The sequence below is a fragment of the Meles meles genome, chromosome 13 (assembly GCF_922984935.1).
Source record: "Meles meles chromosome 13, mMelMel3.1 paternal haplotype, whole genome shotgun sequence".
In the NCBI taxonomy this organism is placed as follows: Eukaryota; Metazoa; Chordata; class Mammalia; order Carnivora; family Mustelidae; genus Meles; species Meles meles.
Genome location: NC_060078.1, coordinates 22,977,284 through 23,001,849, shown reverse-complemented (window position 1 = coordinate 23,001,849; position 24,566 = coordinate 22,977,284). Strand labels below are relative to the sequence as shown.

The 24,566-nt window shown below is 41.5% G+C and overlaps 1 protein-coding gene across 14 annotated transcripts in view; it reads left to right on the top strand.

Annotated features, from left to right (window-relative positions):
* Positions 1–24,566, top strand: part of RHOBTB1 (Rho related BTB domain containing 1) — a 121,144-nt gene that overhangs the window by 36,244 nt on the left and 60,334 nt on the right. For 6 of the 14 annotated variants that reach the window (XM_046027458.1, XM_046027454.1, XM_046027452.1 and 3 more), the window contains one exon: positions 23,341–23,391. The exons of 1 other annotated variant lie outside the window; for it this stretch is intronic. The gene's annotated coding sequence lies outside the window, so the exon portion shown is untranslated. Of the gene's footprint in view, positions 1–17,518; positions 17,539–20,501; positions 20,562–21,010; positions 21,242–23,340; positions 23,392–24,566 lie in introns of those variants that run through there. 7 more of the 14 variants (XM_046027449.1, XM_046027455.1, XM_046027450.1 and 4 more) reach the window with 4 other exon arrangements.

Sequence of the window (24,566 nt, the reverse complement as noted above, 5' to 3'; positions counted from 1 at the left end):
AGTGAGCTAGGGAGAAGAAAATGTCATTAACAGTGTGCACCACTCAGGTAAAGCACAGCAATTAATTATTTTACAAATAGTTACCAAATACCTACTAGGTACCAGGGCGATGCTAGGCACATAAGCAGAAAGGAATCCTAATGTCAAGGACACAGACACATTTGGGTTTAAATCTCTATTACGTGCTAGCCTAAAAAAATGCTTAATAATTTACTTCATCTATAAACTGAGAATAAGAACAAGACTTAAAGGACTACTATTAGACACGAGAAATTAAATCATCCACGGTACTATAATCCAAAGAGGAACGAAATTCCCTATTCTCAAGATACCTGAAACCTCGAACATATTACACAGAAAAACTGAGCATTTCAATACTTATTGAATACGATTAAATATAGGGCAAAATGTGATAGTGTAGTACACTTCTTTGTACACCTAGAATCCTTAGTGTAGTATCTTATGAGTATTTGAGTACTCAACAAATGTCACATACATGACAAAGAGATGCTTTATAAGTAATTCTCCCACTATATTGCCCTAAAATGATGAAATTCGCTCTTAAGGCAAAATAAGGTTACTTCTAGAAATTTCATTTTAGTATTAATCATATCAGTTCTCCTTTAAGATTTTAGAAATGAAAGAGCAGATTAATTTCTGCCTATAAAGTAGGATTATAATAGATATTATCTCCAATTTTTCAAGTTTTATATGAAGAAGTTTGAGTGACCTGAGGGAATTTTAAATTGGACCTGCCATGTAAAAATCACAAGTTGATCTCTGTGCTTCACTTCAAATTACTAAAGCTTCTTTGTCCAGAAATAAGTAACAATTTCACAACTTTAGAAATGTTCACATATTTTCCCCCTGTAAAAACTAACTTTATAAAGAAGGGCCGAAGGAGCTGGGGTTTCTGGTTTCAGCGGCATTGAAACCTAAAAGCTGCAAGTATAAACAGTGACTAACATGTTAGTCACAGTAAGCAGCTGTTTCTTAACAGGACAAGAAAGAACATGTTTAAATTGCTGCAGGAAAATTAGGAGGGACGAAAGAATTTATCTGCTGAAAGTAACTCTAACTCAGGTGATTCTAGGAAAGCCTGCAACATGCAAATCTTTTTAGGATTCTACAGCTATCCTTGAAGTTATTTTAATTAGTTTTTAATTATGTCTTCCTTAATAAAAAGTGGGTGGATGGATGGGATGATGTTCTAAAGTCTTCTCAGATTTCTGGCCGCTGAAGAGACTTTGCTTATTTTCCGTGTGTCCCCTAGAGGGCAGCGGTGGCCCAAACAGGAAAGGATTTTCTCAGTCTGGCTTAGATCTCCTCTGGTGCCAGCCTTTACTCCAGTCTCTACCATCCCTCCCAGACCTGTCTTCTGTAAGCAAACAGGCTGGCAGTGGTATTTGAGTGTTTATATCTGAATACCTAACTAGCAAAATCATTACATCTTTCATGCAATTTTAGAATAGGCAATGGCTTGAGACAGTTGGAAAAAAATTATAAGATGTGTCAAAGCAAGGAAATCAAAGGGTTTTTTTTTTTCCTTCAGTTGGTTTTGAAACAGACTATCGTATTACTGAATGCCTATTCATTTATTCAGTTGGGAGTTACCTAATATGGAAGAACCATGTGTCAGATGCTGCACTTAGTAATGTGTGGAACAGAGAAGCTAATGCAGAGAACTTATACTTAAGAAAGGGATACTAAATTACATGATATAGGGAAGGATGACACAGGAATGTGTCCACCTAGCTATAAACTGTGGGGAGCAGTGTAACGTAAAACTCTTTGCTCCTTTTACAAATGTTCTGGATTTCTTTTGGAGACCCACAGGTCTGAAGAAACCCTTGTCCTGTTCCAACAGAACACATAACTTTATATTTAAAAGGTGATGACGAACCACAGGAAGCTTCCTAAATAGGGAGGGAGAGCTTGAGTGTGCACTTTTCTGATACTGAGGCTTTCTTTTTTTAGTTAATGTTGCTGTTTAAATATTTTATTCTTCTCAGAGACATTTTTATGCAAAGGGTGCAACTTTCAAAAAAGACTTTGCAAGGGCTGCCCTAAAAGCCTCTTATAATACCTCTGAATTTATCTTTTGGGATCTCTTTTATTGTATTCGGATTATTTGCTGATTAAACTTCTTTATTCACTTTCATCTTGTGAAATTGGGAGCAACATGCATTTCAAGTATGTGAAGAAAAAGATTAATGTCAGAATTATAATTTAGCCAATTTTTGCTGAGCTATTTGGGTTTTCTGTATGGAGCAGAGGGTAGTGAAAATGGTCTACCTCTACAGCAGTGAGTGGCCCTGAGAACTTCCTGCCATAACTTTTAGTCAAACCACATGATGTGGTTTGTTTGTGGGATTGCTTGTTTATGCAGATCACTCTGACTGGAAATTATACTTATTTGCGATATTTCCTGGGAGAATTCTACCATCATAGCCATACCTGTGGTCTGCATTACAACCAAGACTTTATGGAGATGTTAGAAAATGGGACTTTCAGTCCTAACACTATGTCCGATAATCATTCATAACGTTCCAACTCTAGACTAAGAATGACATTATTTCTTTTTTTTTTTAATATTTTATTTATTTGACAGAAAGAAATCACAACTAGGCAGAGAGGCAGGCAGAGAGAGAGGAGGAAGCAGGCTCCCCACGGAAAAGAGAGCCCGATGTGGGGCTTGATCCCAGGACCCCGAGATCATGACCTGAGCCGAAGGCAGAGGCTTTAACCCACTGAGCCACCCAGGCGCCCCAAGAATGACATTATTTCTTTTAAGTACGGTGAAACTGGTAGATAGTTGAAGTGACATTGCTTTGAAGAGGTAAAGTAGCAGGATCATAGTACTGTGACAGTTAGACTGATGAAGCCAGGACCGACCCAGGAAGGGAAAAAAATTGTTACCACTGGACCAGGAACCACAACATATTTAAAACTATTTCTATTTGCCCAGAACCAACTAAACCAACTGTTATTTCCAGAGCTACTGTATATCATCTTAAGACCTTATCAAAGGACAGATAAGCTTCTAAATACTTGTCAAGTGGAAAACTTCCTTAGAGGAAAACAGAAAATTTTAACTGTTTGAAAAAGATCTAGGCATTTACACTAGATATTTTATGAGGAAGAGAAAAAGCACTATATAATTTGCTGCTTCCCGAGGGTGTGGAAACTTCCCCTAAAAGGAAAAAAAAATTGTTTGTAGAAAGAGTAGGTGTAAGAGCCAATTTAGACTCCTAACTTTATTTTGCATTTGCAGTTTGAGAGGAGTCTATAAAATGGCTACTGGTAAACATAAATCATTCCTCCTTCCTCTGCTCTTTCTGTGAGCTTATGTTTGAAAGGAACATATAACCCTTGTATATATTTTGATGTGTTATCTGTTGTAGGAAAGTGTCTCCTTTTTCTATAGGTAAGAGTTATATTGGATGCCTGAGATAACCAGATGATTTTCATGTTGGTTCCAACAAGAATTAGACCACTAACTGCATTCACAGTAGTCCTACCCTTGGATCTTGGGGGCGGAAAAATGGCCAGTTCCTTTTAAAAATTATAAATGATCACTACATTGAATGGCACCGCAATAGCACTTTCCTAGAATAACCTATATTGCTTAGACTCTACAGCTTGTAAAAGCACTTGCAAAGAGAGCAATGCATTTGAACTCATGCTGATCCTACGTAGGGGTAGTTAAGTCCATTCCAGACATTTCTAAGAATTAAGAGCTAGGGGGAGTTTCCCAAGATCACATAGCTAGAAAACAGCTGAGCCCTTTCTCAGGCAAGGTCTCCTCACTTGGAGTCTAGGTCTCCAGGACATTCCAGTGAGGCTGCATTTACACCATATGGTTGCATTCGTTTTTTTTACGAGGCAGCCTGCTTATATGTTGATGTAACATACACGCAGGGGTGCTGTTACTATATACAGGCAACACACGGGTCTCCTTTTTAGGGAGGAGGAAGCAGAGTCTCACCGAGGCGAAACGATGCATCCAGAATCTCACTGCTGGTGAGCGGTGGAGTCAGGGTTCTGATCCAGGTGTGTCCAGCTCCACAGCCACACTGCAGCCAGAAGAGCACTTTTCTTTCCAGCACCCTCACTGTTCTAATCTGGGCTTTTCACTCCCCTAACTGTTCTACTTTAAAACCCTATCAGGCAGGGGTGCTTGGGTGGCTCAGTGGGCTAAGCCTCTGCCTTCAGCTCAGGTCATGATCTCAGGGTCCTGGAATCGAGCTTCACATCAGGCTCTCTGCTCAGCAGGGAGCCTGCTTCCTCCTCTCTCTCTCTGCCTGCCTCTCTGCCTACTTGTGATCTCTCTCTGTCAAATAAATAAATAAAATCTTAAAAAAAAAAAAAAAGAAAGAAAGAAAAGAAAAGAAAAAACCTGTCAGGCAGTTCCATGCCTTGCCTCACTGCTGCATATTTTTGCTGAATACAAGCCTTCCCATCTGCCTCAAACTGGCCATGGCCCAGTGCCCCTTGAACATCAACAGAGGATAACCAAAATAATCCAGGAAGCTCCAGGGCTCTTTAAGAACAGCTGCTGGGTATGCCTGGGTGGCTCAGTTTGTTAAGGGCTGCCTTGGGCTCAGGTCGTGATCCTAGGGTTCTGGGATGGAGTCCCACATCTGGCTCCTGGCTCAGCAGAAAGCTTGCTTCTCCCTCCCACTCTGCCTGCTGCTCTCCCTGCTTGTACTCTCCCTCTCTCTTAAATGAACAAATAAAATCCTAAAAAAATTTTTTTTCTAAAAAAAAAAAAAAAAGAACGGCTGCTGCCCCTCCCCATTCTTTGCTTGACTCAGGGTTCTAAGAAAAAGAGGGCCTGAGTAAAGCACACTTCACTCTGAGAACAGGACAGACTTATTGACTCCCCTACCCACAAAACCATCCCAAGTCAATAGAAAAATGAGGAAGGGCTACAGAAAAAAGTTTGAAAAAGACTCCACAGTCCCACTGTCAGCCCTGTGGACACAATGTAGGGTTTCTTCCTGAAATGGCAAGTTCATGGGCATTGGAAGTGATAAGCGATAGAGTAGGAGCCGGCAGCACCCAGGGGATGGGCCCGTGGAAGTTGCCAAGCCCCCAGTACTGCCCAGAAGACCACAGAAAATGCCACCCGCCTATATCATCACAAAGTCTTCATGACCTGGGCTATGACTGCCCATAAATACTAAAGAATCCAGTGTATGATAGGGCCATGATCCAAAATAATATCATTTAAATCTCTCTTGTGAATATTTTCAGTTTGAAGTATGGTCCAAGCAAGTCCTTCAAACTCTCAGATGGGTCCAATGAAAATGACTTTCAGGAAAAGCAGTCATTTATTTAGTACAGTTTATGAAGCTGCAAATGCAGATATTAAATTTCTAGTTCTCTAAGGGGGTACTCTGTTCCTGTGAGCAGCTTACTTACAACTGGCAAAACCACATGTCTGTCTAGGGACGTCAAACCCTGTTGGATTACTTAGATAATCATACTATTTGATTTAATTCACCACCATAATCAATAGGGGGTTCTGGTTGTCACATTAATTACTTTCTATGGAAATGCTATGGATGCATCATTTAATTAGATTTTTCACTTAGTACTTATCAGAGTATAAGAAATGCCATCATAGTTTTCTGCACATGGTAATGAAATCATTGGTACATTACCAAGATTAAATCATGAAAGAATATCTACCCTTCTGTTTTCCTTCCTGCTAAAATTATCAAACTTCTCACCGTACCACCTGTGATGACAGGCAGGCTACGCAGAATTTCAAAGCTTTCCGCAACACCTACCAATCTCCATGTCAGAACAAATTAGTATTTCCAATGTACTGTTTATCATTATGGCATTTTAAAGGCTAGTAGCTAATTCTTAAAAACATTAATAACATCTACTTTTATTGAGAGCTCAGTATGTTCAGCGAGTGTGTTAAGAGCTCCATTTACACGAGTGTATTGAATCTGCAGAGAAACACTTGGAGGTTTCTTTTCATTACATGGATATAGAAACTGAGGCACAGGTCCCATAGACGGTAAAGGCTAGAGCCAGGATTGAAACCTAGACTTATTCTGTGGCCCACCTAGACTAACCCATGTATTTCACAGGTACAGAAAAAGACCCAAGGGAGAAACCTGTCTTTCTGCAGGGCACAGAGCTGGTTAATGGCAGACAAAACTAAGACTCGGGTTTGCCCCGGTTATGTTTATTGCCATGGGCCACTACAGGCCTGGGCTCTTCAGCTTTTTATTCTGCCTTATTTCTGTTACGGCATACAGCAGCCAAGCTCAGAGACATGTAAGCAGTATCCATTAGCACTGCTGCCTGTGATGTGTGGAGCAATCACATTTTTAATGGACCCTGTCTGAGTCCTATGCTTGTCTGCATAGCTCTTAAAGAGGTCTGGAGTAAATCTATTGCTCACTTGGCAGTCAGCATTTGGCACTGTTCCTCAAGTGGTAATGTTGGATGTCTGTGGATTTTGCTTTCTCCTATATCTCTGGAAACTTCTCTTAGAGAATGTCATCCTGTAGCTTCCCATTCCAAGGCCAAGTACTGTTGACTGTGAGTGTTTCATAAAAAGTCATCCACTCCAAACAACACTGGTCTGGCCATGCCTTTCCCTTGCTTTAAATACTCAGATAAAAAGGTTTTATCATGAATCGGTGTCAAATTTTATCAATTACTTTATCTGTATCTATTGAGATGATCATATCATTTTCTATTTTACTAATATGGTGATTTGTTTTATTGGGTTTTGAATGTTAAACCAACCTTGCATTCCTGTCCACTTGGTCTTGATGTATTTATTGTCCTTTGTTAAGTTGCTAGATTTGCTGATATTTTTTATTTCCTTATAGTTTGTTCAGGATTTTTGGGTCTGTGCTCATGATGTCCTGGTCAGGTTTTGTCGTATTAATGCTGGCTTTATCTTGATCCAGGTGGTGGTCATGTGGGCATTTACATATAATAAAAGTAGGGGCGCCGGTGGCTCAGTCAGCTAAGCAGCAAACTCTTGATTGATTGTGGCTCAGGTCATGATCTCAGGGTTATGAGATCAAGCCCTGTGTTGGGCTCCATACTCAGTGGGGAGTCTGCTTGAGATTCTCTCACTCTTTCCCTCTCCTTCTGCCACTCCTCCAACACTCTCTCTCTCAAATAAATCTTTTTTTTTAAAGTAACTGAACCCAAGTTGTAGACATTGTACTGTACGTAAATTATATCTCATTTAAGTGCTACTTTAAAAAATCATTCCTACGGCTTCACTCTGTCCTTAAGCAAAACTCATTAGTATCATATCCAAGGCTTCTGTTTGCTTGGATAGGTAGGTAATCTTTTGTTACATCACCTTGCCCCATGGTCACACAGACTCCTTTTAGTTACTTAAAACTATTGTACTCTTTCAAATTGTCAGAATTTTGCTAATTCTCTTCCTTCTGCACAGAATGTCTCTCCTGTGTACCTCTTTCTCCACCTGTGAGAATTCTTTTCATCCTTCAAGTCTTAACATAAATGATGTTCCTCCTAGGACATTTATTGGAAGACTCTTTTTTTTATTCATTAGGGTTTTTTTTAAGATATTATTTACTTATTTGTCAGAGAGAGAACACAAGTTGGGGGAACACCAGAGGCAGTGGGAGAAGCAGGCCCCACTGAGCAAGGAGCCCAATGCGGGACTCGATCCTGGGACCCCAGGATCAGGACCTGAGCTGAAAGCAGAGGCTTAACTTACTAAGCCACCCAGGTGCCTGTTCTTAGAAGATTCTGATGCCCTCCCCACCCACAAGCAGAAGGATTTGGTCCCTTCTCTGTGTTACCATCGCAGTAGGCACTCCTAGTCTGTGCTCTCGGGTGACAATATGGTCGATGGCTGATATTTTGTGAGGTTTATCTAAAATAAAAATATGTTAGAAATTTGTATCTAGACAGTATTTTATTTTTTTACTTTATTTTATTATCATGTTATGTTGGTCACTACACAGTACATCATTAGTTTTTGATGTAGACAATATTTTAATTCCAAGTTTTGCCTTAAAGATCCAGTTATGCTTACTCATCAAATAAAAATAATGGAGCTCCTCTGACCTGTGTAATATCAAAGTCCCAAACTCTTTAAAACCAAATCCTGTTGAGTTTCTTTTGCAAGACAGCCAACTCAGAAATTTTGGTTCTTAAGTGAGAGTTTGACATTTTTTAGAAAACTTAGGATTGCATTAGCATTCTTATAATACACAGTGCTTAAAACTAAATGTTTTCAGGCTTCAACTTTATGCATATAAAAATGAAATCCAGGCAAGTTCCCTATGATTTCTTCCTCAGAGGTGCTTGACTTTTCCACCTTCTTTAATTCGGCATTAGCTTTTTTGTTCCCTGTACTGAGTCTTTTAACCACATGTTCTGAGCATCCAATTACCGACTTTTTAATCTGATTAACAGTGAAATCTGTGTCTGGTCTGGGAAAGCACCGAAAATACACTTACAAGTGGTGTCTGCTCACAGTAAGTCCTTCCACTTGGCAGCAGTACCGGACCACAGTTATGAATTTGGGATTGAATTTTTGACGTGGAATGCTAATCCCTGAACTCCTCTTGCTAGGGATGTGATCTTGCACAACTGACTGAACCTCACTGTACCTCAGCTTTCCCACCTGTACAAGAGGGTAATAGTACCTCTCAGGGCTGCTCACTGTACCTCAGCTTTCCCACCTGTACAAGAGGGTAATAATACCTCTCAGGGCTGCCGCGAGGGTAAAATGAGACAAAGCATGCAAAGCACTGGACAGTTTGTAGCCATGAGTGAGCATTCAGCAAAGACTGGCGTGTTATTACCACTGCACAAATTATTAGGAGTACTGTTTCAGTTTCTCAGAACAGGATTATAAAATTTATGATTATCCAAAAACTTGGTTCCATCTTTCCCCCCCTTCTACTTAACTTACTCACTTGGACCTCCATTTTAGCATTCTCTGTATCAAATAGTATTTGATTCAGGTTGGCTTTGAAGATGGGAGGAGGCCAGAATTTGAGCTGACTCCTAAGATTTAGTGGTGTTACACCACCAAATTGAGAACAGCTGAATCACTCAGAAGAGAACTGAGTCCCAACTAGAAAACGTCCATAGAATCCCACATGAAAGTAGTTCAATGTGTCCATTGAGAAAATGAATGGCTTATTATGAATATTATGAATTTAAAATCATGTGTAAATGAAAAATACCTCATCAATCCTGATAGCATGGACTTCATGTTTAAAATAACAACATTCTTGGGCACCTGAGTAGCTCAGTGGGTTAAGCTTCTGCCTTTGGCTCAGGTCATTATCTCAGGGTCCTGGGATCGAGCCCCACATCAGGCTCTCTGCTTGGTGGGAAGCTGCTTCCCCCTCTCTCTCCCTGCCTCTCTGCCTACTTGTGATCTCTCTCTGTCAAATAAATAAATAAATAAATCTTTAAAAAAAATAAAATAAAGTAACAACATTCTTTGCAAACATCAAACGAAGTTGGTACACTTATGGGTTCCTATCTCCTTTGCAATAAAAAAAACTGGGCCCTTCTGAGTATCTGTCAGTGACCACAAGTTATAGATGACAAATTCAGACTTAGAGAATGCTAATACAGGGTCACTGCTTCTATGCTACCCTAAATAATTACAGTGTTTTATAATCAGCACTGCTGGCAATTTAAGGAGTGTATTTGTGCTATGTAATGCTATGTAATGTGGCATGTAATGTGCTATGTAATGGTAGCTGGCAATTATCTGTGGTTTGGGGTAACCCAGGATAGCTACTCCTTAAATAATTGACCACAATGACCCACATGTCTGCCTAATCAGAAGGAAGCCTCCATGTTAAGTTCGTGAGAATGAATGGCCCCACCTACTCTTTTTTTTTAAGATTTTTATTTATTTATTTGACGACAGAGATTACAAGGAGGCAGAGAGGCAGGCTGAGACAGAGGAAGGGAAGCATGCTCCCTGCTGAGCAGAGCGCCCAGTGTGGGGCTCGATCCCAGGGTCCTGGGATCATGACCGGAGCCAAAGGCAGAGGCTTTAATCCACTGAGCCACCCAGGTGCCACTTATTTTGATGCTCACAATGTGTATTCACTGGAACATGTGGATTACTGATAGGTATTCTAATATCAAAAGAAGAGTTGCCTCGTCAAACAAGTTTGGACAGCGCAACACTGACTTCTTCCCTCCTATCAACGCATAATTCACTGTCACATATAAACATCCTGAGAAGTCTCACAATAAGAACTATAACTTTAAAATGAAACATAAAGTATTTCCCAAACTTGACCCTTTATAAGTAAATAAAAGACTATTCCCTCTTATTTACAGAGTTTCACTCAGGGTTCATCCAATACGATAGTTTGGGATATGCTACTTGATTAATTCATCTCCTGTTTACTATTAAATTCATTATTCAATACTTCCAAAAATGCTTTTGTCTACTTTCTTCCATCTAATTTTTCTCCCTGTTCCTCTTCCTTTCCAACTCATTACATTGCCAGATTTAGCAAATTAATTAATCAATTAAAATAAAATAAAAACAGGATACCCAGTTACATCTGAATCTCAGACAGTGACTAATTTTTTAATACAAGACTGTCCCAAACATTGCCTTGGACACTAGAATATAATAGGGTGTCCTGTGTTTTATCTGGTATCCCTAACTTCAAGCCAAATGAGGGCTATCAGTCATTAAAGAAACTCAGTTTAACTAAGTAGTAAGTACATGCAAGGAACTCATTTAACACTTGCTGAATATGTTTCTCGAATCTTTCATACTACAAAAAGTGTGAAGCACTCTTTGACAACTGTATCGTTGCTCCTTTCATCATGATTTCAACACGAATAGTGGAATCACTTTGGAACTCAAGACTGAAATAAACTCTTTCACTCCAGTGTGAGCACTTTGATTTTATAGAGATGAGGAAACTGAGCCCTGACTGAAGTGACTTGACTCGCCCAAGGAAATTCTCCCACAAGGAGTTGATCAACTGTAGTCTAGAGTTCTCATTACCTAACTCGCAAGCCAATGGACTGGACTCACAATGAGGCCACCTTTACCGTTGCTCACTGTATTTGGTAGTGCTAAAAAAGGGTGATGAACTGGTTAATCAAGTGTTCTAAATTACAGTTAGCTCAGTTTACCTAATTAAGTCAGCTACATTTTAGCAATGAAGTTTAATAAAATCATAATATAATGGAATACATTAAAATAAATTTAAAGCTTCAATTATACTAGATAGAAGTTAATGTTTCCTTTATCATTCAGAAGACGCTTCGCTATCTCCCAGTGTCTCAGTCCCCCATTACTGTATAGTATGCAATAGTGCAAATTTACAAAGAATACCAGTGTCTTTTGTGTGCCTGTTTCTATTTATAAACTATGGTGCAGGATACATATGGCTGTTTTCATCCATTAGCCACCTCAAATGTGTTGTTGAGAAAACACATCAAGGCCAGCAATAACCTCACAGTACAAGCAGCAATGTTTATAAGAGCAAGAGGTTTTGTTTTATAGAAAGCAGAACTACCTGTATCCCAGTAGAGGATATATCATCTTTATGATTAAAAAGAGGTGTTGGAGGCACCTGGGTGACTCAGTCAGTTAAGCATCTGCCTTCAGCTCAGGTCATAATCTTGGGGTACTGGGATGGAGCCCCATGTCCAGCACCCTGCTCAGTGGGGATCCTGCTTTACCCTCTGCCCCTCCCTCTGTTTCTGTGTGCTCTTTCTCTCTCAGGCTTCAAAAAATAAAATTTTTAAAATATAAATAAAAAGAGATGTTGTTTGGATTGGACCCCACACAAATATCACTGTCCCTTCAGGAGCCGTGTAACTTAGAAAGGAATGAAGTACACAGGGTTTTCAACAGGAATTCCAGACTGGCCAACAATTAGGAAGAAAGAAGAATCACCTTCAAACTAATGAATGCTTACGTATAGATCCACTAGATAGAGTGGATATTCAAACATCAAGCAATACTCTTCACTTGGTAATTAAGAATGATATGCTTACTAGGAGCCTAAGTCCCAGCCTTATCTGTATTATCCATATATTTATATCAGACTTCATAATCACATCATCTGTTAAAAAGGGCTGGGATTTTTCTGCATAACCTTCCCCTCTTATCTCATCAACCTGACATTGCCAGCACAAGGTGAAACCATTATAACATGGCACTTGTTCCATTAGGAAGTAGAGCAATAATTTAATTTCAAGAAATATCAAGAAATGAGCTAGAGATTGCATTGTATATTTTTCCATAAATTATGTGCTTTCTGTGCCATGGTGGCAGTAAGGCCAGGTCTCTCACAGACACCTGACCCCCAGGTGTTGGCCATCTTGTCAAGGACCCCGTGAGTCCTGAAGTTGTCACCTCATAAAGATGAGCTCTCTCCAACTCTTCTCAACCTTTAACCTACCTGGGGTTTCTAAAATACAGAGTAATGAGGTAGTTTCTCTGAGTTTGATGTCAGAGTTTAAGAGAAGCTGTAGCCCATCAGTGTTCCAATTATACAATGCAATGTCCTACACTGTAATCAGCATTCTTTGAATGAATAAGGCATCCTAAGTGTGAAGTCCAAATTACATCAAAGTGGAATCTTTCTCTATCAGGAGTACCTATTTTAAAATGAATAATATTTAAATAGGAGTTTGACCTGTGGTGAGTGACCTGACCTCTCTAGTCCTCTTCTCCTCTTTTTTTTTTCTTTTAAAGATTTTATTTATTTATTTGAGAGAGAGAGCATGAGAGGGGAGAAAGTCAGGGAGAAGCAGACTCTCCAAGGAGCAGGGAGCCCGACGTGGGACTCGATCCCAGGACTCTGGGATCATGACCTGAGCTGAAGGCAGTCGCTTAACCAACTGAGCCACCCAGGCGCCCCCTCTGTCTCCTCTTCTATAAAATGGGAATGATAGTGGTCCTTCCCTCATGGAGTCATTGTAAGGAGTTACATTGTAAGGAGTTTCACCAGGATTTAGCACCACGCCCCCACACATAGTGGGTGCTTACTCAACACTGACTAACATAATTATGGATTAAAATGTCCGGTGGCAATCTTGGTATTTGTTACCATTGTTTATGCCCGCTAGTTACCTTCCCTGTTTATTACACTTTAATCTCTGCAAACCGTTTTTGTGATCTCAAAGTGCCTTTTCATGGATGACCAATGTGATGCTGGCAGTGATGACAGTGGAACAAATGAAATCATGAAGGGTAATTTTCCCTTAAAATGGCAGTCTTTTCACAAGTAACACAGGTGGCCTGTATATGTGAGTAGTTAGAAGTTAGAACTACGATGTCTTATACCAGTTTTATCATTCACCATTATTAAAAATGATTCACTATGGGCTTTCTTGCCCACACTGCTGTTCAAGCTCTGTGGGTATGGAAACACAATGACCCTACCATGCCCATTAGCACCCCCCAGTTTTTTCCTAAGACGGACACAAGGATGGGAAGTGAGATTTTGTGCCTGACCCCAGGAGTCCACAGCTTATGTTTACAAGCTAAGGGATTGTGCTCCTTCAATATTGATCTTAACCTGTTTAACTGCTTATATCACTCACATGTGACGCAGTTAACTACTTGTCCATAAAGGGGAGTTTACCAAGTGGTAAATTAGAGGTCATATGAAATATGACGGTAAACATAAATATTTACAGAACTCAGGAGAGTCTCAGTTGTGTGCGCGAAGACAGATGTTCTCTTCTCCAGGGACAGGAATCAGCTCCTCGGTGCTTTCAGATAAGGAACCATTATGAAAAGGCGACTAATGCCAACTAAGGAAAAGTCTCCATGATTCAGCTTTCTTCCTAGGGGCTGACTGGTGAGTTGGCTTCCAGGTTACTGGTGTTTCTTAAAAAAAACTGTATTCCTTCTAAAGCGGCATCTGTGCCTAAGTTAGTCTACTGTGCACTGAATAGTTTCTTTCACACGGTCTGATGATCAGGGTTAGAATTCTGGGTTTGGAAGAATTCTCACTCCCCCTCTACTCACAGACAGCAAGTCACCCTCTAGGAAACTTCATTTCCCCGTCTCCCATACTTGAGATAATTCTCAAGCTTGTCATGAAGATTAAGTGATACGTGTATTAGAGATGCTGGGTAAGCAGAAAAATGTGATCTATGCGTAGGCAAATTATTCTTATGAAATGGGCTGTGCGTGTGTGTGTGTGTGGTATAGTCTATTTATTTTTCTAGTTTCTGCATGTAGTTTAGCTCACTTCTATGAGGGAGAAAATGCAGCAGTTGCAAGTCACTGGCAAAGCAAAAACGTCAAATCTCAAATATTAAACTTCCGACTTAAAGAGATTTTGGTGGAGACTATTATGTATAATATTTACAGTCAGCACTTGAAAGATGAGTTGTGTGAATAATATAGTTCCTCTGTGATTGATCTTTGGTACTCACAAATCAAGGGATACCCTGTCGGGCACACTGGTTTTAAACAGCCTCATAATGAGTCCATTTTCACATTTCCCAGTGTGTGTAGGGTTTCATACTTCACATTTTCCTCAAACATTTTTTTCACCTAGTCCTCTTAACAACTTTTTAGAAAGTTATGATTTTTAGCTTCATTTCACATATGGAACTTTGAGGTGCAATGGATTAAGGGTCTAGCACAGAATTACATGGCTCGTTAGTGGGATAGTCAAAATATAATTTTATTTTCATGCTGTTTCTACTACCTTTAATGTGTGTTTGGATTTTTTTGTTTGTTTTTTTGTGGGTTTTTTTTTTCACTTGTTTCATGAAAAAGAACACCATTTGTATTTTTTGTATGAAACAGTTGGTCAGGCAAGATAGCCTTAAATATGCTGTGACACATAAATCTTGTCATTTGTTTTTAATTAAGTAAAGTTGAAATCTAGCATTAACACCTTTTTAATATTGTGAATATAGCTTATTCCTGAAACAAATGTCCCTTTCACGTGCAGATTTTTGTCATATTTTTATTTTAAAAAAATTCAAAGATACACATCATAATTAGACAGTTGTGTTTTTCTTCTTTGTAGAGGTATGATATATGTTTTCATATTTTTATGAAAGAATCACACTTTTACTTTTAAAATCATATTTTACTTAAAAAAATCAAAGATAAACATTGTACATTAGTTTGTTGTGTTTTTTTTCTTTCTAAAGGTATAACATACGATGCCTGGGTAGCTCAGTCATTAAGCGTCTGCCTTCAGCTCATGGTCCCAGGGTACTGGGATGAAGCCCCACATCCGGCTCCCTGCTTAGCAGGAAGCCTGCTTCTCCCTCTGCCACTCCCCCTGCTTGTGTTCCCTCGCTCACCGTGTCTCTGTCTCATAAATAAATAAATAAAACCTTTAAGAAATAAAAAAAATTTTTAAAGGTATGACATATGTCTTCCAATTAGTAACACCATACTAAACAAAGGTGTAGAAAACCATAAAATCTGTTTACTACCTCCTCTTACACATGCTGAGCTAGAACAGTGGAACACCATCTTAGTGAGAGAAATTCTGACAGGAAGAGAATGTAGTCAGATTTGTGGAGCTTGCAAAATCATATTTTTATCAAACTCACCCCAACCCAACAGAAAACCTAATGAATGGATCTACACAGAAAAGATTTTTTTTTTTTAAGATTTATTTATCTGTTTTAGATATAGCATCCACGAGCAAGCAAAGGGGCAAAGGGAGAGGCAGAAGGAGAGACGATCACTCCCCGCTGAGCATGGAGCCCTACTCGAAGCTCAATCTCAGAACCCTGAGGTCATGATCTGAGCCAAAATCAAGAGCTGGATGCTTAACCCACTCAGCCACCCAGGCGTCCTCATACAGTTTATGTAAACCTGCACAAACGCATTTACCATACTATAAAAAAAGAATACCTTTGTGTAGGTTTCCAGCACAGGACCTATAACCATTAGTGCCTGGTAAGATAGGAACTCCAATATGAAAAACCTTTTTGCCTTCATAGAAAAATAGTATTTAATGCTTCTATCTCTAAAAGGGTAATCACAAAAATTCCAAAATTAGAGCCACTAGATTATCTGGAGTATTCATGCATTCATCTGTCCATCCATCTACCTACAGATGGTAGGTGGATGGACCCATCTACCATAGATACCTTCTGGATCTATCTATACTTAAATGGTGCTTCAGGAAAAGTTTGTCACAGAGACTAAATCAGGACTGACAGTGATAACTAGACTACAAACCCAAGGCTAGGAGTTCATTTCCACTTGGGAATTTTCAGGTAAAGGGACATCTCTTCCAGCTGATTCCCACAGACTAGCTTAGATTTCCCCAAAACAGTGAACAGAAAATAGAAGATTCAGAGATCTCCAGAGTTTGAGTAACACTCCAGGTAAATACCCCAGGTAAATACCCAAGCAGTCAAAAACCAACACAGCTTAGCCACTTGGACTTAAGGGTTTTCAGGGTCTCACCCAGATGAAAAAAGCTATAAACACATACAGATTCACTCAAAGTCTTCCTGTAGTATTCGGGACAGAAAGCTTTTGTGATGGCAGGTGTCTCCATGTTGGTGATATATGAACTATACGAAAGCTGGGGAAGGGCCCCTCCCGATCATATGGAATGCTGTGCAACATCTGGCCCCAGAGTAGTCGGACATCTTGGAGAAACAGCTACCGTGGCAGAAGCGCTAGAATTCCTGTATACAAGGAAAGGTCTCAGGAGACGCAGAGGTCCCTGGAGGGTCGGGTCATTTCCATCGTGGGCCTTCAATGCTTAGCATGAATGAAGAGCCCCAGAATAGAGTCAGTCTTACCTGGCTGTCACCATTCGCCCGAGCCACGCACAGCCCTTCCTGCAGATCCGGAAGCCTGGTGGTGGGAGCTAGAGCTGGCACGCAAGACAATCTGTCCAAGCAAACCGCCACGAAACCGCTGCTTGAGTCCAGGGCCCAGAGCCCTTCTGCTCTGGAGTCCAGAAGAGTTTCTTTAAGAGTCAGAAAACCCCACAAATGTGGGCCAGCAGATCCACTGTGCCACCAGTCACTGCACCTTGACAGTGCCATGGTTGTTGGCTGTCACAAAAGCCTCCGTGGTGACTCCAGGAATCTGCACCAACAGCTGGTTTTTAACATCTTTCTACCAAACGCATCTGTACTTAAAACCAGGCACAGGGATGAGCGGATTCTCTTCCATGTGCTCAAGCCTTGGTGGTACTTTCCGTGAAATTTCTCTAACACCCAAGATACTCCCCTCTAAACAGCCAATGACAACACCAAATACTACATCCGAGGAGAAAGAGACGGACTCCGCAAGGAACTCCTCCTGTCCTGTGGCCCAACGCAGCTGCCTCACTAGGCCTAGGCGCCCAGAAGAGGAGGAGGAGGAGGAGCGCAGGCGCAGGCGCTGAGGAGCGTCTGCGCCTGCGGGGAGGCGGGGCCTCGGCCCCTTGGGCTGCAGCCACGTGCTGGCAGTTCTGTGGGAGTCTGTTACCGCCCGCTGAAATGCAGGTGTATAAAATGATCTTGAGAAGGCTCTCTATAGAAGTTTTATGTAAGTCCTTGGGAATACTTTATGTAAGTATCTGAGACTATTCTCTATAAAACTGATGGTAACAGAAATGTCGAACACGTGGTTGAATTGAAAATAGAACGATGTTGAGGTCGTATATAACTTGCAATTTGAGAATTCTATAATCCTAGAATATATTTTTGAAAAAACTATAAAAACTCAATAGTTAAAAAAAAATCCAATTACAAAATAGGCTGAAGACATGAACAGATATTGCAGCAAAAAGAGATATGGGTAGCAACAATCAACGTGAAAAGATGTTCAAAATTGTTAGCCATTAGGGAAATGAAAATTAAAACAAATGAGCTGTCCCTACAAAATTACTGAACAAGTGAATTAACAATATAGTGAATGCTGGTGAGAATGTGCAGAAACTAGACTTCTTATACATTAGTGGTGGGAATGTTTATGGTACTCTGGAACATAGCTTGATGGTTTCTTAGCATGTGACCCAACAATTGTATTCTTTGGCATTCATCCCAAAGACATAAAAATTTATGTTCATACAAACTATGTAGGAACCTTTACAGAAATGTTACTGGTAATAGCAAAATACTGGAAACATCCTTTAAGAGGCAAACAGATGAAAAACTCTGGTATATCCATATAATAGAAATTTGCTCAGTAATGAAAAGGAACAAGCTAGTAATACAAGCAACTCCCTGGGTGAACTTCAAGGGCATTATGTGTAGTTAAAAAACAACAACATTAACTATATGTTCCCCACTAATTAACAGTCTCAAAATGGCAAAAGTCTGGAGGTGGAGAACAGATTAATGTTGGGGGGATGCACGTACAAAGAGGATAGCATGTGGAAGTTCATTTGTGATAATGGAACCGTTCTGTGTCTTGTGGGAATTTTTTTTAATTCTATGACTTTGGTAAATATTTACCATAAAAGCCAGTAAAAAATTTCTACACTGCTTTTCCACAATGCAGTTCCAAAAGTGTTTAAATACACAGTATTGGTTTAATTAAGCTTAAATACCAATTTTGAATATTTATTAAAAGCTAATAATATTGATTTTATTAGCATGCAACAATTTTAGTATGCAAATGTAGATTATTTTATGGTAATAGCAAGAGGAAGACGGATACATTCATGGCAGTGACTCGCAGGACTCTTTGTATTGTTCCTTTTCTCTCCTTTCCTGTTGGCATAATATAGTCTGTGCTTTTTGCTCATTTTCTCCCACTTTTCCAGAATCAGGGATTTTGTGTGTAAAATTTGGGGACTACAAAGCACCACTGAAGCAATCTCATCCTCAGATCCCTTTTTTTGTTTGGAAGGACTTCCTAGAACTGTGACTTTTCCTCTGCCTTATCTGAATTACCATTTACACCGATTTATTTTCCTGGAAGTTCTTCCTATCAGTTTCCCTCAGAGGCATCAAACTGGGTAGTCCTATATAGTGACTGTTTGTTCTTTGGGCCATATAGAAGAATTACCTTCTAGAAGAGCTGAGCCTCACTGCCTCCTGGGAATGGATGGCAAATGGTAGCCTGCTAACTGTGGGTATGTGCATAGGTGTCTTTCTGGTCCTAGCACCTGCCTGCTGCTTAAGCATGGCATTTAACTCTTAATTCATAACTGAGAAAATGAAAGAAAGTGAAAAGAGGCAGGATGTCAAAAAGCAGTTTAGTGATAAAAGAAGGCTTTGGCATAGGCTAACAACACAGGTGCAAATACAGCTGTCAAAATCTCAACAACAAAAAAGCCTTACTTCTGTATGCCTCAGTTTCTGATGTACAAAATTGTTCTGAGGATAATAGCATCTGCCTCATCAGTTGTTGTATTAATTGAGAAAATTGTTTTAAACCTCCTAGACCATTGCCTGCCATATATGCGCACTGTAATGCATATTCATTCTGCTTCTTTTGAGTTTCTACCCTATTTCTTAGCCCCCAGGGCAGTTTAAAGAGAAATAGCTTGCAATAAAAAGGACTGATTGCTAGGAATAACGGGGTTAATTAACTTTTCCCAAGAAATGTGTTCCTGAAAAGAATCTGTATTGATTAAACCTTTCAAAATGGGGTCACTTTTAAATAGACTAAGGAAGTTTGTTTTGTGCCCAGTAAATGATCGCACCCTTTTTTGTCTCTGTCTTGTAATTCTTAGAGCAGACCCCCCATACCTGATTTTTCACTATCCTGTCTTCTGGGCATCAAAGATTATGGACCAATAACTCCATTTCCAAAGACAGTTCACCAGGGATGGCTTAAATAAAGCTGGCTACCCTTAAAAAGCTCCCTTTTTCCGAGCCCTTCAGCATCTCAGGAACACAGTACCTGAGAACTCCTTGGGGACTAAGGACACACTGTTGCCCTCTTTGTATCCTCGTGGTACGCAGCGCCTCCAAACAGGTTTATTAAATGAATGAATTCCATAAGGTAGCAAAACACCTCAATACCTTTATCGCCGAGTTGCCTTGCCTTTTTTATAGGCGGGGAATGAGGAGGTTTAAGGCACACTAATTTTAGCAGACTAACTGAAAGCTCTCTGAGGGCCTAGGACAAAGCTGGTTGTGTGCATTGTGACTTTCTTAGAGCTGGACAGGGTATCTAACATACTGTGGGCACACAGTACGTATTTGTTCTGTGAATGCATACACACTACCCCTGGCCCTGTCCTCAGAGGTCAGTGAGCCTTGAAGAGCGAGGAGAAAAGTTCACCAGGAGGGAAGGACTGTCCTGGGCTTTCAAGAATGCTGACAACCCATGAACACCCAAAGCCAATTTCACTTCCTCACTCAGCCATTTGCAGGAGGTTGTAAATCCCCTCCTTCCTCAGGTGGGGGGACAGTCACGTCTTGCTTACGCCCCCTACGGGGACCCCAAGTCACAGAGGAAGGTAACCCAGAGGGGGGAGCCCGCCAGCACGTGCAGGCTCCCAGGAGAGGAGGAGGCTGGGCTAACGCAGTCCTTAGTCAGCAGCTGGGCTCGTTTTTTTGAAACAAAAGCCAATGTCCTCCCTCGGAGTCCGCGGCCGGTCAGCTCCTAGGGAGAAGAAAGCCATGCTGCCCAGCCGGTTAGTGGCCCAACTTACTTTTCCAGAGCCTGGGACAAAGGGCCAGCAGTTGTACGGGTGTGGGTGGGACGCCAGGGACAGCGACGGGGGCCCCGATCGCCCTGACCCGACCCTCCCGGCCGCCTGGGAGAAGAGTCAGGGTCTCCCGTGCTCCGCGCATGTTCGTCCCGGGCTGTCCGCCTCCCAGCTCCGGGCCCCCCGGGTCTGCGTAAAGCTGAGGCACCTTTGCCACCGGCGCCTCAGCGCACAGACACACCAGGCCCCGGTTTCATGAATGAAATCCAATCGTGTGGATATAAATAGCCGCGAAGGCTGCTAACGTCACAGTGCGAGCGGCGGCCGCCACGGCGGCGGAGCTCGGGGCCGGGCGCTCGGTTCCGCCCGGCTGGCCCGCCTGGGAGCGGGGTGGGGGCAAGAAGAGAAGGGGAGGGCTGGGGTGGGAAAGGGCGAGCCCCTCTCCCCCGGACGGGGAAGAGCGGCCGCGGCGCTGGGCGAGCCCAACAGGCGAGGCAGTGCCATGCTGCCTTTGTGCAAAGTTGGGCGGCGGGCGGCACGCGGCGCGCAGGGGTCCCGCACACCCGCGACCGCGCGCAGTCGTGGCTGCTGCTGAGTGGCGGGGAGCCCCCCGCTCCCCCCAACCCTTGAAGGCGGAGAGAGCTCGCGTCTCGCTCGGCTTCAGGGTAGGTTCTGTGTCGTGAGTGCGCTGTGGTATGAAACTTACTCTTCGAGCAGCCGCCGCGGAGCCCCCACCGCCCGGGCCCCCAGCGGGTGGCGTGGGGAGGGGGGGCGCCGGGCCGCGCCACGCGGCCAGCAGCGTCCCGACAGAGAGTTGTGGGACCGAGCTGCTGTGGGAGCCGCCCTCGCCTCTCGGCGAGGCCGGGAACCCTCGCATCAGAGGCAAGCAGAAGAGATTTCTAGGAGCGCCCGCACAGCCGCACCCCTTCTTGGAGCTGAGAAAATGTACAACAGGCACCCTTAGAGGGCTGGCTGCGCCAGGGAGGGGGTGGTGCCGCGTCGGCAAGAGGGCTCTTTTCCTTCGAAGAACAGTGGTGGGGAGCCGGAGGACTCGAAAAGGTGGATCGCTCGTCCCTTTAGAGCTTGCACCCCCTTGAGAGTTGACTGGTCGGTCAGCCCACAGTTTGGCGCTCCCCACCCCCAACCCCGTGTCTATGGAGTCTGTTGTGAGTTGCTGTGACAACAGTAGGAGCTGCCATGAGGGGCTTGCAAAACACCTTACCTTGTCTCTGTGTGCTTTAGGAAAGAACAATGGGGAGAGGGGTGGAGAGGGGAGATGTTGCAGACAAGGGACTGCAACCCCCTCTCAAAAAAAAAAAAAAAAGGAAGTGGAAGAAAGGCACAACTATTTAAAAATATATCATTAGATCCTACTTTTAGCTGCGCCTTTTCTATCCTCAGCAGTATCAAACATCTCAACTGAGGAGCAATGTCAATATTTAGACTTGGACAAGCCAGAAAGTTAGAAGGGAGCGCCAAGCACAGGGTTTTGACTTGGCTTTGCACGTCAGCACACAAGCTGTGCCTTTCGAGCTGACTGTACACATTTGCTGGGGGGTTGGGGGGGGTTGCATGAAGGTTGATATATATACAAAGGCACCCAGACCTAGGAAACTCTAGGAAGTTAAGACCTGAAGAGTCGCCTTGACTTTGAACTCCCCCCAACAGTTCTGTTGGACCCCAGCCAGAGGCTCAACTTGAGATTTCACCAGTTTTGGGCTCCCCCCTCCTCAACCAGGGCTGTGCTGCATATTCTACACTGTACTGTGTATCCTCTCTAAACTGAAGAAAATATTGTTATTGGTAGCTCTCATCTTTGTATAAAGTCCTCTCACTATCAGCAGATATAAATAGCCAATAGGCTCTGTTCCTGTGACCTCCAGCAAGCTCTAGGCTTTTCTAAACATACATTCGTAAGTTTGTTTACAAACACTCTTTAGAAATTTGGAATTACATTTCCTTTCCAATAACTCTGTAGATGCCTAAGAGTCTCTGGTTGCTAGAAAATAAACACAAGTTCTTTTCAATATAAATAATGTCTGCCTACTGCTCTGCAGGTGGGGTAGGCAGTAAATTATTATATTAAGTTGCCTCTGAGACTTCTGGATCATATTTAGACATACTAGTGGGAAAGGGATTTAACCAGTTCCTCTCGGTGTGGAAGACTTTGAATAACCATTGGGGAGCAATAAAATCATGGACAGCATTCTTCTAACCTTACCCATTGGTTATTTTCCCAAATTTTAAAGGTAGTGTAAATTTAAGTACTTGAGGCTGTGTGTGATCACAGAAGTGAAAATAAGAACACAGGTAACTTGATGCCATTGGCCCAATATCACAACTTATAAACTATACAAATATCGAATAGGGGAAAACAGAATCCTTTCATCTCTTACTTACGATGATATTGCCCCAAAATGTTATTTTGGAGGAATAGTGTGTCCATTTCTATGACTTCTCTATGGTAAAATGCCTGGAAGGTTTTCCTTGTTCTCATCTGTGGGTTTGGGCCAAGTGCTTTTTTTATATCATCCCCAAATGTTCAGAAATACATTTTCACAAATGCTACAAAATGTTAACCTAGCTATTTCAGGATGTGTTTGACCCAAAGAAATGCCACTTCAACACTGGCACTTAGCACAAGTAAAGCAGATTCTGCCCTTTGGGGATGGAGGGGGGAAAACTGTGTGTTGAAAATTGTAGTGGCTCCCCATGCGTTCCTGGGCAGCACTAGGACTTACAAGTCTTTCTCTCTTTTATGTAGGTAAGTCCAGCTGTGAGCAGGGTGCTCTGTTCTTCACTTCCAGAAAGCCAGGTCAGTGTCTCGGTGCAAACCCATGACCGTAGATGTATAACATTTTGTGTCTAATTCTGAGCATGGATTTCAGAACAGGTTTCTTGGTCATTTGTCTCAAAATGATTTGTCTTTACGATTTTTTTCATGGACTCCGTTATGAACATCACAGTTTCAGTGATTAACAAAATTATCCTCTTTACTCTTTGAGTAAAATGTTACTAAAATGGACCTTTGAATCGGTTTGTACTTTATGACTTTTTTGGAACGGTGGGGATCAAACGGATGTGAGAGTCACTGAGGATGCTGGGGATCTGGGTGTTTGATAATTAAGGTTTTACTTCTATCCGAATCTTAGCACTCTAGAGCTAGAAGAAACTTGGCATAATAATAGCTCATATTTTTTTTTTAGCATGAACCGAAGTTTGGATAATGTGTTGCATCCTTTACATTTATGTTCTCATTCTGCATCTAAAACAAATACCCTGTGAGGAGAAACTACTCTCTTGAGCTGCAAAAGGCAGGTGAAGAATTGGAAGTTCAGAGAGGTTAAATAATATATTCAATTCCTACTTCTAGGAAATGAAAGAAAGAGTATTTTTTTTAATCTGCCTTACACTAAAACCTAGACTTTCTAGTTGAAAAATTCTTCTCTAGTAGGGAAATAGGGTCCAAGAAAGGTTAAGTAAGTTGTCTAAGATAACTTGGTAATTACAGCTAATATAATACCATGAAATGGCCCAACTGTTGCAAAAAAAATAAATACCTTCTCTTAAATAAAATGGCATAATAATAAGTATCCTTGTGTACTTTCTGACATAGTACTAAGATTTAAGAAAGTTTTTATCAGGGGATCTCTGGTCTTAAGGATCTTACAAACAGATTTAAAAGGCAAGATAGTAAACATTCATGTATAAAAAATTAGAGGATAAATCAGATCATACATGCCAAAAGGCTGAATTGGGAGGTCAATGGTACATTTACGAGAAGTTCAGCATTTTCCACTCTATGAGATTACTTTGTGATTCCATGTTTGCATGGAAAAAATTTTAAGCACATATTTTGTCTGGATAGATGATAAATGAGTGAGAGTCTAGGAAAAGACAGAAGGTAGAATTTCAACCCAACAGGGAAAGATTATGCAGTCATCTAGAACTGCTAAATTACAGTATCTCAAACTCAAAGGTGTTATTGCT